The sequence below is a fragment of the Ornithodoros turicata genome, chromosome 2 (assembly GCF_037126465.1).
Source record: "Ornithodoros turicata isolate Travis chromosome 2, ASM3712646v1, whole genome shotgun sequence".
NCBI lineage: Eukaryota > Metazoa > Arthropoda > Arachnida > Ixodida > Argasidae > Ornithodoros > Ornithodoros turicata.
In genome coordinates, this window is record NC_088202.1 from 102,584,442 (window position 1) to 102,596,493 (window position 12,052).

At 47.7% G+C, this 12,052-nt stretch overlaps 1 protein-coding gene, 1 long non-coding RNA gene and 1 other non-coding gene across 3 annotated transcripts in view; 2 read left to right on the forward strand and 1 right to left on the reverse strand.

Moving 5' to 3' along the window:
• The window catches only part of LOC135385862 (uncharacterized), a 170,533-nt gene that overhangs the window by 139,888 nt on the left and 18,593 nt on the right, over positions 1-12,052 (forward strand). The gene's annotated exons all lie outside the window — the stretch shown is intronic.
• LOC135385863 (uncharacterized) overlaps positions 429-12,052 on the forward strand; it is a 17,240-nt gene continuing 5,616 nt past the window's right edge. The window contains exons 1-2 of the long non-coding RNA XR_010420525.1: positions 429-583; positions 9,398-9,481. This is a non-coding gene — a long non-coding RNA (uncharacterized LOC135385863). The remainder of the gene's footprint in view (positions 584-9,397; positions 9,482-12,052) is intronic.
• Positions 8,136-8,208, reverse strand: Trnat-ggu (transfer RNA threonine (anticodon GGU)). The gene has a single exon. It is a non-coding gene; the product is annotated as a tRNA-Thr (tRNA).

A 12,052-nucleotide genomic window follows, 5' to 3' on the forward strand; every position in this document is an offset into this window, starting at 1 on the left:
ACACTCCTTGCTCTTTGCAGTTTGAGAACCGATAGGGAGTTGAAGCGCTGGAGCACAAAAGTAATTCCGATTTCGCGAGCATTATGGTATCTGTATTATTGTTCAACACGGTGCTCAGCTGCAATTCAGAAGCGAGAAACACAACCTCTTTGTGGGATGTCCACCACATATGGTGGCAGACATATAAAACACGCTGGAAAGAAGCTGCTCCTGATCTACAACACCCCTGCATATTCACTTCATGTGTAATGAGCATACGTCGGTAAGAAAACGTTCGCAAGGCTCAAATACCCGCCCAAACGTGAACCATCGAGACACAGACACGGGTTTCCTGACGACATTCGTCCCTTTTTACGAGTTCTCTTGTGAAACTGATCAGGTCGGTCGTAACAAAGAGCAGCTTCTCTATCGATCGCGGAATCGTTGGTTGTCTTTGTCGGGTTGGAAGGGAAATGAGAGGAGAATGGTAGGGAGATTACCTTTCACCTGGCAATTGTTCGGACAGATCGCTAATGATAATAGAATGGAAATGCTCCATGGTGTCTGCAGGGGGGCTCGACTGTGCAGGCGCTCGTTTAATAAGGTAAGAGGAGATTGTATTGTCTGTGGTGCGACAGTCTTGTTTGATTGTCAAAGGTGCTCGCTCTCTCATTTAATCTAACACAATTACTTGAACACAAATAGTAGATTTATGTCTTTTTCGCTATGTACATGTGCCTGGCTAAGTGTTCTCTTCGCCCTGTCATTTTGCTGGGCACAATCGCTCATCTTTTTCTGCCTTTCACTGCAGTTTACTTTTTTTATTCTAAATTAGTGCCGCGAAGCAACTGTGGCTATAAGTTTAATACAGACGTGGACAGATGGAGAGAGGACAACAGGAAAGAGTGAGGGACACGGGGGTTAACATACGTCCCGGGACGACTTCAGGGGGAACCGTGCCGACATTCTTCTGGAAAGCCAGCCGGAAAGCCTCAGACAGCACCGCTTGTGGTAGAATTCGAACTCACCACCTCCCAGCCTTCACGACCGTGGCTAGCAGCAAAGTTTACTTTTGTACCGACAGTTGTGGTAGCGCGGAAATTTTGCGGCGAGGTTAGTTTCCACTTTTTAAAGCATTATTCCGTTGGCTTTTTTCATCTTCGTCTTCTTTATCTTGCTTTCAGGATTCATAGTTTTAGTTCTAGCGTTTGATGTACCTTACGTGCATCGATGTACGGCTTCTATTAGGGGCTGTATTATTTCGTACATGTTAACAGATCCTATTTTTTTCCTTTCCTAAATTAAGACGAGCAGGCTTAGTGGTGTGTGACGTTCCCAACACCAATCGCAGAGGCAACAGCACCCTGCGCAACCAGGACAGACGACTTTAACACCGCTTGCTATTAGATAGGTTCAATCTGGAAGCCCAATACTCATCAGTCCGAAGACGTGCTTTCCGTTCCGCACGGCATCATGTACTCCTACCTAGGTGACCACTCGCATACCGAATTGACCCACTACACCGCACTTTGGTTGCCGCCACAGCGTGCGTTCCGTCAACGCCGCCACACGGGAACTCTCAATCGTTATATGATAATCAACGGTGGCTGAGCGCGGGACACAAACAGTCCGAATAAAAATTTGCGTACGAAGTCCTCGAATGCCTTCGAGGTTCGAGTGCCCTTCAGTGGAAGGTAACAGTGATGGGTCTTACGTCTGTTTCAAGAGTCACCCAGTTACTGTTGTCGGAACATCTCGAAGGCCTCCATCGGGGAGTTACCGATTCTATCTCATGCTTCGGAATAAAACGGTGCGCTCCCCGCGTAACACATACCCACACTGTATGGTCATCTCTGCCCTTCCACATATGCAGTCTTTCATTTAATCCTTCTGTATGTCCAACGTTTTTCCAGACGCATGTCAAACGTGACCCCGCAATTTTAATGGCACAAAAGGGTTGCGGGTTTTAGGAGTTTATCTTTTGGTATATTCTCAGGGTGTTTTTCAGACTGTATTGCTTTTCGAGAATTCAGAGCATTTCGTAGTTTGTTTTACGACAGAATTAATATAGGAAATTCGTAGAGGAAGCCTCTGCTGTGAAACGACGTATACTCACAAAAAGGATGAGACGCTTTCCAAAAGACGTCCTTACAAAAAAAAAAGTTACTGTCATGTGGAAGAACTTGCGAACAACGACATCTGGCGACGTGGACACCTCGAAAACCTGGATATTCCTTGACATATTCGCAGTGCCGCTTTTGCGTGCATCCCATTATACTGCCTATACGTTGCAACGACTAGCTGATAAAACTGCGTAAACGCAGGCTAGCTGGTAGGCGAAATCCATGATGAAACGAGCATACAACAACTAGCTGGTCTGTCAAGAAGACCATTTGTACGTCATATGTGTTCCCTCGTCCAGTTTGATGAGGAGGGAAGCATGATTCACGGGAAAAGACGAGGCCGTTTCCAAGTAGACCTGGGAAATGATGGCCAAAATTGCCTCAAAATGCCCTTGTGTCGAGTAGTATCATTAATTATGGTACTCTATTGATCACTTAAGATGGGATACGACCTGCGGAGCCCCATGTATTTTATATGGGTGAAACTTTATCTTATTGCTCCATAACTACTGGACTGATTTTGACGAAACCTTTTCGAAGTTTTTACGAAGTCGTTTCCATAGGAGTGCCGAAATAATTGGGAAAATCATCAAAATCAGACATACAATTTGCAAAGCGCACAGTTCTAATGTTATGACATGCAGACGAAATGTTTGTCCCATTTCCCCCTCGGAAACCTTTCTAGAATATTTTCGCACCAATATTACAGCCTGTCCACGGCTGTGTTTACTCCCAGTAACACGATACGTGAAGGTATGTCAAACGTCCCCTCGGGAGCACGTTTTCAGACGCACACTGGCGGCACATCGCGGGCAATAGGAGAAATACCTATCACTCTCTCATATAGGACCGGTATTCCGACAGCCTATCAAAATGTGGCCTTCCCGGTGGAGCAACTACAGGAGAGTTTTGTCAAAGCCTGCTTTTATGTGGCGTCTGGCAAGTGATGTCGAGACAATAGATTGAGAAGTTACCCGTCAAAAAGAACTCGTTACAAGTGTCGCGACGTGAGGAAAGGAGTCGAGAACAGGCAGCAGGAAGAATAGCCAGTTTACTGGGCAAGAGCGCGACTTGAATGAACGCGGGTGGGAGAATGATGATGCGTGCCCGATGAGCTTGGCTGGTCAAGAGGGGCGTGACCTAGCATCGTCGTCAGCTACAGGCCAGGACCGTAAGCCGGCGAGGAATGAGACGGACAGAAGGTGGGCCGGGTGCCCAATGCACCGAACGTGGCGGATGGACCGGTGCAGGGGGACGAGGCGCGAGAAAGTTCGGGCACCGGAGTGATGGCAGCCAAAAAGGCAGGCTTCACACAGTACACCGAGACAACTTCGAGCCGATGGGGAAGCCTAATGGTGATGGTCTTCGCTTGACGAGGGTGGACGGGAAAAGGGCCGTCGTACGGGGGTTGGAGCGGTTTACGAACCGCGTCGTGCCGCAGAAACACATGTGTTGCGGAATGAAGAGCCGGATGAATGAAGATGGGACGGGACGAAGGGGACCGTGTGGGCAGTGGTCGCAAGTCAGCACAGTACGACCGCAGGCGGTCAAGAAGGTCAGGAGCGGGTTGGGCAAGAGTTGCATGGTCAAAGAATTCTCCTGGTAGTCTTAACGGTGCGCCATGTACGAGCTCAGCAGGTGAGACAGGCGCGTCTGTCTTGATGGCAGCCCTGACGCCAAGGAGAATTAGGGGTAGACGTTCCACCCAGCGGTTGGGGTCGTCATGTGCACGCAGGGCGGTCTTCAGAGTGCGGTGGAGCCGTTCCATGAGACCATTGGCGCAAGGGTGATAAGCCGTCGTCTGTCGATGTTGGGAACCGAGAAAACGGCACATCTCTGCGAATAGACGGGAGGTGAACTGGCGGCCTCTGTCGGTGGTAATTATAGCGGGCACGCTGAAGCGGGCCACCCAAGTGTCGAGGAAGACGCGCACCACCGTGTCAGCAGTTATGTCGGCGATGGGAATGGCCTCCGGCCAGCAGGTGAAACGGTCAATGGAGGTGAAAAGGTAGGCTTTGCCGGCAGATGGGGGAAGGGGACCCACCAGGTCCAGTGCAAGGAAAGGAGTCGAGAAGAGGCAGCAGCAAGAATAGCCAGTTTACTGGGCAAGAGCGCGACTTGAATGAACGCGGGTGGAAGAATGATGATGCGTGCCCGATGAGCTTGGCTGGTCACGAGGGGCGTGACCTAGCATCGTCGTCAGCTACACAAGTTAAGTTACCGTGTGAAAAATGTAATTAACTTAATAACGAAGTCCTTCAGCCTGAAACGTAACTCGCAGTTACTGAGTTACCTTAAAAAAAGAACGAGTTACTTCCAAGTTACTTCGGACACAAAATAGCATTTCGCAGGTGCAGCGCGTATGAGCAGTTGAGTTAGACCTTGCGTTGCCTGCAGAGGAATGCAACGCGCTTATATAGTTTTCGTTTATGTCCAACAATAGACCTCTCCCTGTTTGTAAACAAATGACGTCATACATACGTCATATGTCGTACGTCATATATGTCGTACAAATGACGTCATAGTGTTCGACAGCGCCACAAATTTGGTAGAATTGAACTGCGCTCGAAGCTAGAGGTGGACAAGGTCGCGCCCGAAAGCCACGGTCTTGAGGGGATTTCGATATGGTCCCTTAAAGGGACGCGACCCTTGGTCCTGCTTTTCTTTCAATAGGAGGCAGAGAACAAGTGCCTGTTGGCGGAACCCAGCCCTCTCAACCAATGTCATGATGACGTTTCTCTGGTAGAGGTCTATTCGAATGCTTTCCATCTTACTCTCTGTGGGTGCATAATGGTTCAGCTTCATTTCAATGGCAGCGGTTCTTACTTCCTGAATAAAATAATGTCATTGTTTGCATATCACGTTTCATGGCAAAAAAAATGCCATGAAGGAACCGGAGAGAAAGCATAAAAAAATATGTGGACGTGAGTGAAAAGCGAGTTAGAAGTAACTTGGAACTTAACTTAGGTTACTTTGGCCTTAGTTGCCTGAAGAGGAAGAAAGAACAGGAAAAAAGAAGAACAAAACAGAGAGAACGTAATCAGTGAACATGTACACAACTGAAGGCATTACGCCTTTGAAAACTGAGTGCAAAAGGAACAAAATGCATTGAATCCTCGGTGTTTGACCCGAAATGCGCGCAATATAATGAATATGGTCAATGAAATGGAACAGCGGGAGTTGAACCCGCTCCCAACGGATATGCGTTCCAAAGACTGACAGCTGTTGGTGCCTTTTCGACTGATTCGTTTCATTGATCTGACTGCTTTGGGCGAAATTCAGGCCAGGTGTTGTGTCATCGTCTATGTTTCTTCGCCTCATCTTCTACTGTGATAATGAGTATGGTGGGCGGATACATATTTTACAAATTGCAAGATGCATTTTTGGGGTTGGTGCCTCTTCGCTCTTTTGACCCGGGCGCGTCGAGCCCCAAAGGTTGGTGTCAGTTTCTTAGCGGGACTTCCCGGGGGAGGCGGCGCCCCCCCCCTAGTTCATGTCCCCCCCCCCGCAGTCGGCGCCCATGGCTGTAATAGCTCGGCGTGCCACTCTGCTCGCAATTATTCCGTAAGTTACGAGCACAAACACTGCAGTAGAATCCCATACTTCGAAAGGACACGCTGGTTTGCTGTTTCACATCAAGAAAACCGGTGAATTCGTCTTCGAAATAGCACCTTTTCTTTGGCAAATTTCTTTGGTGGTGGAACCTTTTCGGAAACATTTTCTAGTTCATGCTCCTAAAAAGTTATTCTCCTTTGTTTTTATAGGGCAGGGCATTTTCGCACCAGTTTTGACGTTTCATCGAATAACTTCGTCCAAAATATTTTATTTGTCATTTCGAGATACCTCTTAAAAGCTAAATCGAAGTTTTTTTTTTCTTCTTTTCAAAGAACAAGTCATTAGTTACTGCCCTGGAGCAGGTCCTCCGTTCATACAACACAGAAAATTGAAAGTCTGGTGTACCAAGATGGCGTGGAAGAAAAGGGGGGATGGCGACCATTTCGAGCGAAAGCTGTGTCAGACAGACGTGTGGGACAGAAACATCATCCCCCTTTTTCTTCCACCTCAGCCTTGGTACATCAATCTTTCCGCGCTCTTGCAAGTGTATCTGGCAGCCCTTTTGGATTTTCATTCTTCCATAGGCCTGAAATTAAACATGAAATGCTCTAAGGGCAATTGAGGTGTACCGAAATACACACTCTAAAGGTAACACAAATGCTATGAGCCTGTTAGGCCACCTATTGTAGCACATCATGTGAGAGCGTATTCGACGTTTGCTATGACCCCATAGATGTAGTATACGCTGTGTGTACTTGACTTGAACTAGAAGTCATTGTTGCCTTATGGAAGTCCTGTATCTGATGGGAACCAAGTCTTGTTTGCTAAGGGTATGGGTAAGCCATTACGTGTCTGTGAAGAAGTGAAAAGTAGGTTAAACAATTATTGGTGAATTGCAATGTTGTAGTCCCAGCAGATTACTATAAATAGGCGCCGAATAAAAACGTAGCGTAACTTTTGCAAATGACGCGAGCGAACGTCCGGTGTGCAGCTCATCAGGAATTTGTCTCATTCGCACACTCACTCGTCCGGTGAATACGTGAGATACATGCCCTCTGGCATGCATGTCATTTGCAAACAGTTACTGCAATATGGTATCGCGATACCGACACTCGTTACTTGAGTAAAAAGCATCGAAACTCCGATATCAAAACTCCTCTTTTAAAGTAACGGAGTACCGCTACCGTTGCTAAAAAGGCAACACTATACTCTGCCCCATACTTTTCTTTGAAATACGAAGATGATGCAATAGAATTTTTTCTTTCGTGAGCACCACATTTGTATAACAGCAAATTGGGAAAAGACAGTTTTGCAGTAAAAAGACAGCATATTTAATATGTAGCTCGGGCATTTTGCGTAACTTTTATCAATAACGGGTTATCAAAGTGGTGACAGTGACAACGAATGGACCTAAAGAGTTATGATCGGTGAAGTAATGGTGGGTTACTAAAATTACCTGTATCCGTAACGGTACGGAGATCGCGTTACCATAGATCTGTAACGGAAATACTTTTCCAACACTGATTTAAAAAAATAAAAAAACATATCGCGATCCGCACTCTGATGCCGAGAAAAGTATCGATTACTGTAACGGCGTCACGTACAACACTGTTTGCAAGATACGTACAGGAGGGACACCAAAAAGAAAAAGAAACAAGTAACGTTTAGATTATACCTTCGAGACAACAGACTAAATGAGTGATTACGAATCGAAACGTAGTTTTGGTATGACATCTGCTACTGCGGAGATTCACGCCATTACCCAAGCTCTTCGATACATCAAGACAGCAAATTGCAATCGTTGGGTTGTGTACTGCGACAGCAAAGTCGCTCTATCTGCGCTACGGAGCCGCGAGCCATTCTCATCGTGTGCCTCGATTGTGTATGACGCCCTTCTTGTTCACGATGCTGTTGTCCAGGACGGTCACGAGGTTAGGTTCCCGTGGGTACCCAGCCACTGCGATATCCCTGGTAATGAAAAGGCTGACTGTCTCTCTACGGAGTCACATAGTATGCGCCGATGTCGTGCTATTCCATTCACAGCGCACGACGCCCGCCGACTACTACACAGCGTCACGTACGACGTTTCTCGTTGACTGTGGTTTGCAGACAGTAGCCATAACCTGAACGTTCTGCGACAGATAGACCCCAACCTAAGATTTTTCATGCCTGGCGACGTACCCCGAGCTGCTGAGACTCTTATTCACCGTCTTCGAGATGGCGTCCCGTTCTGCCGTTCTTTACTGCACAGGATGGGTCTGGTTGAGTCTCCGTTGTGTCCCGAGTGTGATGTGGTGGATGACAGCTGTCACGTCTTGATGGAGTGCCGCCACTTCAGGTCAGAGAGACAGTCACTCCTTGCCGGCATTTTACTCATAACGGACCGCCCAGTGGAACTGACTCATTTATGGGGTCCTTGGGATACTCCGCGCAATCAACGAAAGGCAACGATGAAAGATGAAAATCACTGAAAAGGTTAGCCAGCTGTAGGACTCGAACCCACATCATCTGGATTACCGGTCCAGGGCTCTACCAATTGAGCTAAGCTAACACGCCTTCCCAGCGACTTCCAGGGTGCGTCATCTGAAGGGACAAACCAGTCACTCTCTCTCACTCATCCTCCTTTCACTCTTACATTTTTGCACACTCATACACACATTCATACGACAGGGATCGACGCAAGCGGCAAATGTTGAACATGAGAGAACTGATGTTCCGAGGCTGGAACAACATAGAAGGGACAATCACATACAAGGCCTCAAGTTGCCTAAGAAATTAACGATGAAAGAGCAGGGTAGAGACCTGGACCGGTAATCCAGAAGGTGTGGGTTCGAGTCCTACAGCTGGCTAACCTTTTCAGTGACTTTCATCTTTCACGGTTAATTTCTTAGGCAACTTGAGGCCTTGTATGTGATTGTCCCTTCTGTGTTGTTCCAGCCTCAGAACATCAGTTCTCTCACGTTCAACGAAAGGCAATCCGTCTGCTGGTAGCCTTCTTGAGTGAGACTGGTCTCACAACTGTGTTCTGAACACCGAGTGCGAACTCCACCTTAGTGTGAACTGCTGACACCGTATTTTGTAGATCTGTGGTGTACTATATTGTTTTCCCGCTCTATTGATTGAGTGCCTGTGAGAATATGAGGGATCCCGCTGTGATTTGTTTTGATTGCTGTGAGGATTTTGAGGGTGATTGAGAGGGTTTAATAGCTATACAGCTCTTGCAATGGAGCAGGTAGCCACCACAGTGGGTTGCTGAAAGCGCCAAGGTTTACTTTATTTTACTAATTTATTAACTAACTAACTATGACATCTAGCACTAAATATTTACATTTTCAGTCGATGATATTTTGTGCATGATGTATCACTGTGCTGAGGCGTAGATGAGTCTGTTGTAAAACATCAGCAATTCCCGACTTCTAAGTTTGGCTCTAGTCACTCATTGCCAGACCATAAAATATTGCACTGTTTGGCGTGCCTTTTGATATAGCCATTCAGCTATGCTCAGGACGAACGCATTCAAGAGCCGGAAAGTAGCCATTATATCCGCGTGCGCGGGCAGGGACCATTTTTTCTGAGACCAAATTTCCCGGGACATTTTGTTTTTCCGAAACTCCAGGAACACATCCATGCAATCACGTCCCTGTACTGATATTATATACGCAACATTCCATTTACCATCGCATTGTAAAATTACGATCGCAGGAAAATTGCATCCAGATTTACTACTTCCAATTTTGCAGCTCTGCCGTTCTCATTCAACACCAGACTTGTTTTCACGTAAAGTTGCCGACTGTTTGTACCAAGGCTCTATTCACTGTCGTTTCGTAAGTACCTTCCTCACATTCTTTTGGCTGCTAGTACATGAATAAAAGATGACAAGACTGGAGCGTCCAGCATAAAAGACACGCTGGACCTCACGTGCCCGGTGCGTTAATCAAAACAAGTGAGCTTAAATTCTGTCGAGCTCCGCGATTGGTATCTTTCGGGAGGGTGCAATCAAAGGTGTATTGTTCGCACTCGATTCGTCCGCTCCGTCATAAACTGGGCAACGAACTAGAACAGTAATACAAAAACAGTCTGCGGAATGTCACCCCCGGGTTTCCCAGCGGCAATCCTTCGCGGGAACGCAACCACTGTAAAGCACCGGTCGGCACATAAAACAGTGCTCACATGGGCGCGCATGTGGGAGATGCCGTCCTATAAAAGCCTTCCTTTCCCCGCTTATCCTCCTCTCCCCCATCCCCACTCGTCGGTATCGCTTTAGAGCAGCTCTCGTTGGAATGATGCACCTGAGGCTTTTGTTATTGATTGGCTCAGAAATGGTCCTCTAGTATGTTCAGATAGACTGTGCCTACTGAGACGCCGATGCAACAGAAATTGTATGTACTTGGCAATCCGATCTCACTATTCCGTTTGCCCGCAGATGTATAACTCGTGAAGGTGTCCTCGTTGAAATTCTGTCTGCTTCCACGGCCCGGCAGTAACGCCAAGAAGGCGCCGCAACGCTCGAATACGCGTCTTCCAGTGGCGTATAGACAAGGGGACCTAAATTGTACCTTTGTTAGTGCGTTGAACGGAAACGGATGTGAAGTCACCTTCCTCCGTGTAAAGTTCCCTTAGAGCGCCTCCCGAAATATTTTTCTCACTACTGGCTCTCGTTACTGGCGTCTTCCAAAGATAGAGGTGAACGCGGGTAACTAAATTCGTACCCGCACCCGCAACCTGATGCAGCGCAACCTTGCAGTGACCGATACCTGCAATGTCACGGAATTTCTCCTCACAAATACGAAAAGTACGAAAACAACCAGAAAAGAGAACGATAACATTCTGAATGGCAATTAGCTCTGAGCGTGTCATGCAGTGAAGTGCGGTGCGGTGAAGTTCGGTGAAGAGCTATGAAAACTGGGGAAAATGCCAAAATTAGTAAGTCATGTACGCGAAACGTTAGTTTAGTGCGTGTGGGTAATGCGAGTTTATCAGCACTACTCGCGGACGCATTGTTGGTGCACGCGCACTTTGCCCGCAACTCGCAGCCACACCGAATTTGCACCCCCAAATCGCAAAACTGCGCTGGTTAGCCGCGTGTATACCCGCTAAAAAACGTACACCAAGTTATGTTCCAGCGAGTTCGTAGTTACCGACCATTGCCCAAGAAATATGTTGCTGCAGACATTCAGCACCTTTTTCTCGACTGCCGCCGTTTCAAGACCTTCCGCTTGATCAGCCTCAGATACTCCAACATCTCCCTTGCAACAATGCTTGGCTCACGCAGCGGTGGTATAACCGCAGCGCTTCTCAACTACCTGCGGGATACCGGCCTCTTCAGCAGCCTGCGGCATCGCGGTTGGGACTGGGGAAGACCTGTGACACCATATCGCAAGACTCTGACTACCCCAGGAACTTCACTACCCACTAAGGAATTATTTACCAATGAATAGCAAGCCGTCCTTTCTGGCTGACGTTTCACGACTCTCTCTCTCTCTCTCTCACACACACACACACACACACACACACACACACACGATATAAGTACACTGTGCAGGACTAAAAAAAAGAAAACAGCCTGTAGGAATCGTAAAATTACGCGCTCTGGTATGTTAGGAAGTGCCCTTGTTGTAGTTACAGTGGTGTATAGATGCCTTGGTTTAGACCAGCTCCCGTGGAAAAGTCACGAAAAAAATTTTTTTCAGCACCCGCTGCATAGTGGTCATGATGACCGCTTTCCACGCCGAGACTGAGAGGTGACGCGAGTTCAAATCCCCGCATCGGCTGTGCTTTGTGGTTTTCCGGCAGACTTTTTATATGAATGTCGGCACAGTTCCCCCTGACGTCGGTCCAGGACGCACCCCTGGCCCCCACTAGAGCCCTGCACGGGCTGACTTTTCCGTGCCCAACCCGGCCCGGGTGCATCGAAAAATGGCCCGGCCCGACCCGGGCCCGGACCTTCATATTTTTATGCGGCCCAGCCCGGCCCGGCCAGGTGGCCCAGTGAGTGCAGCGCGGCCCTGCCCGGTGACTCGGCGAGTAGATCCCGGCCTAGTATTTCCAGCCGTGACGTACGCGTTTCTGGGGCTTTTCAAACAAATTTATAAGTAAATTTAAAATAAGAGAAGACAAGGCTACAAACATACCAGTGCTGACGGTTTAACACCGTAACAGCACGAGACCAAATTAAATCCAGAACGCACGCGCGCATGGGCGTTATCGTTACACTATCAAGTTTTTGCGGTGGTAGAGGATGCTGTCGACAAACTCCTTCTCCCAGTCCCTACCCCTCTCACCAAGCTTTGCGAGCGTGATTGTGAAATACGTGAGGAGTGAGGAGCAATGTGAAGTGGCTTTGAGAATATTCTAGAGGGTCGAATCATACGCATAATGGAGTGTCATTTGTTTGT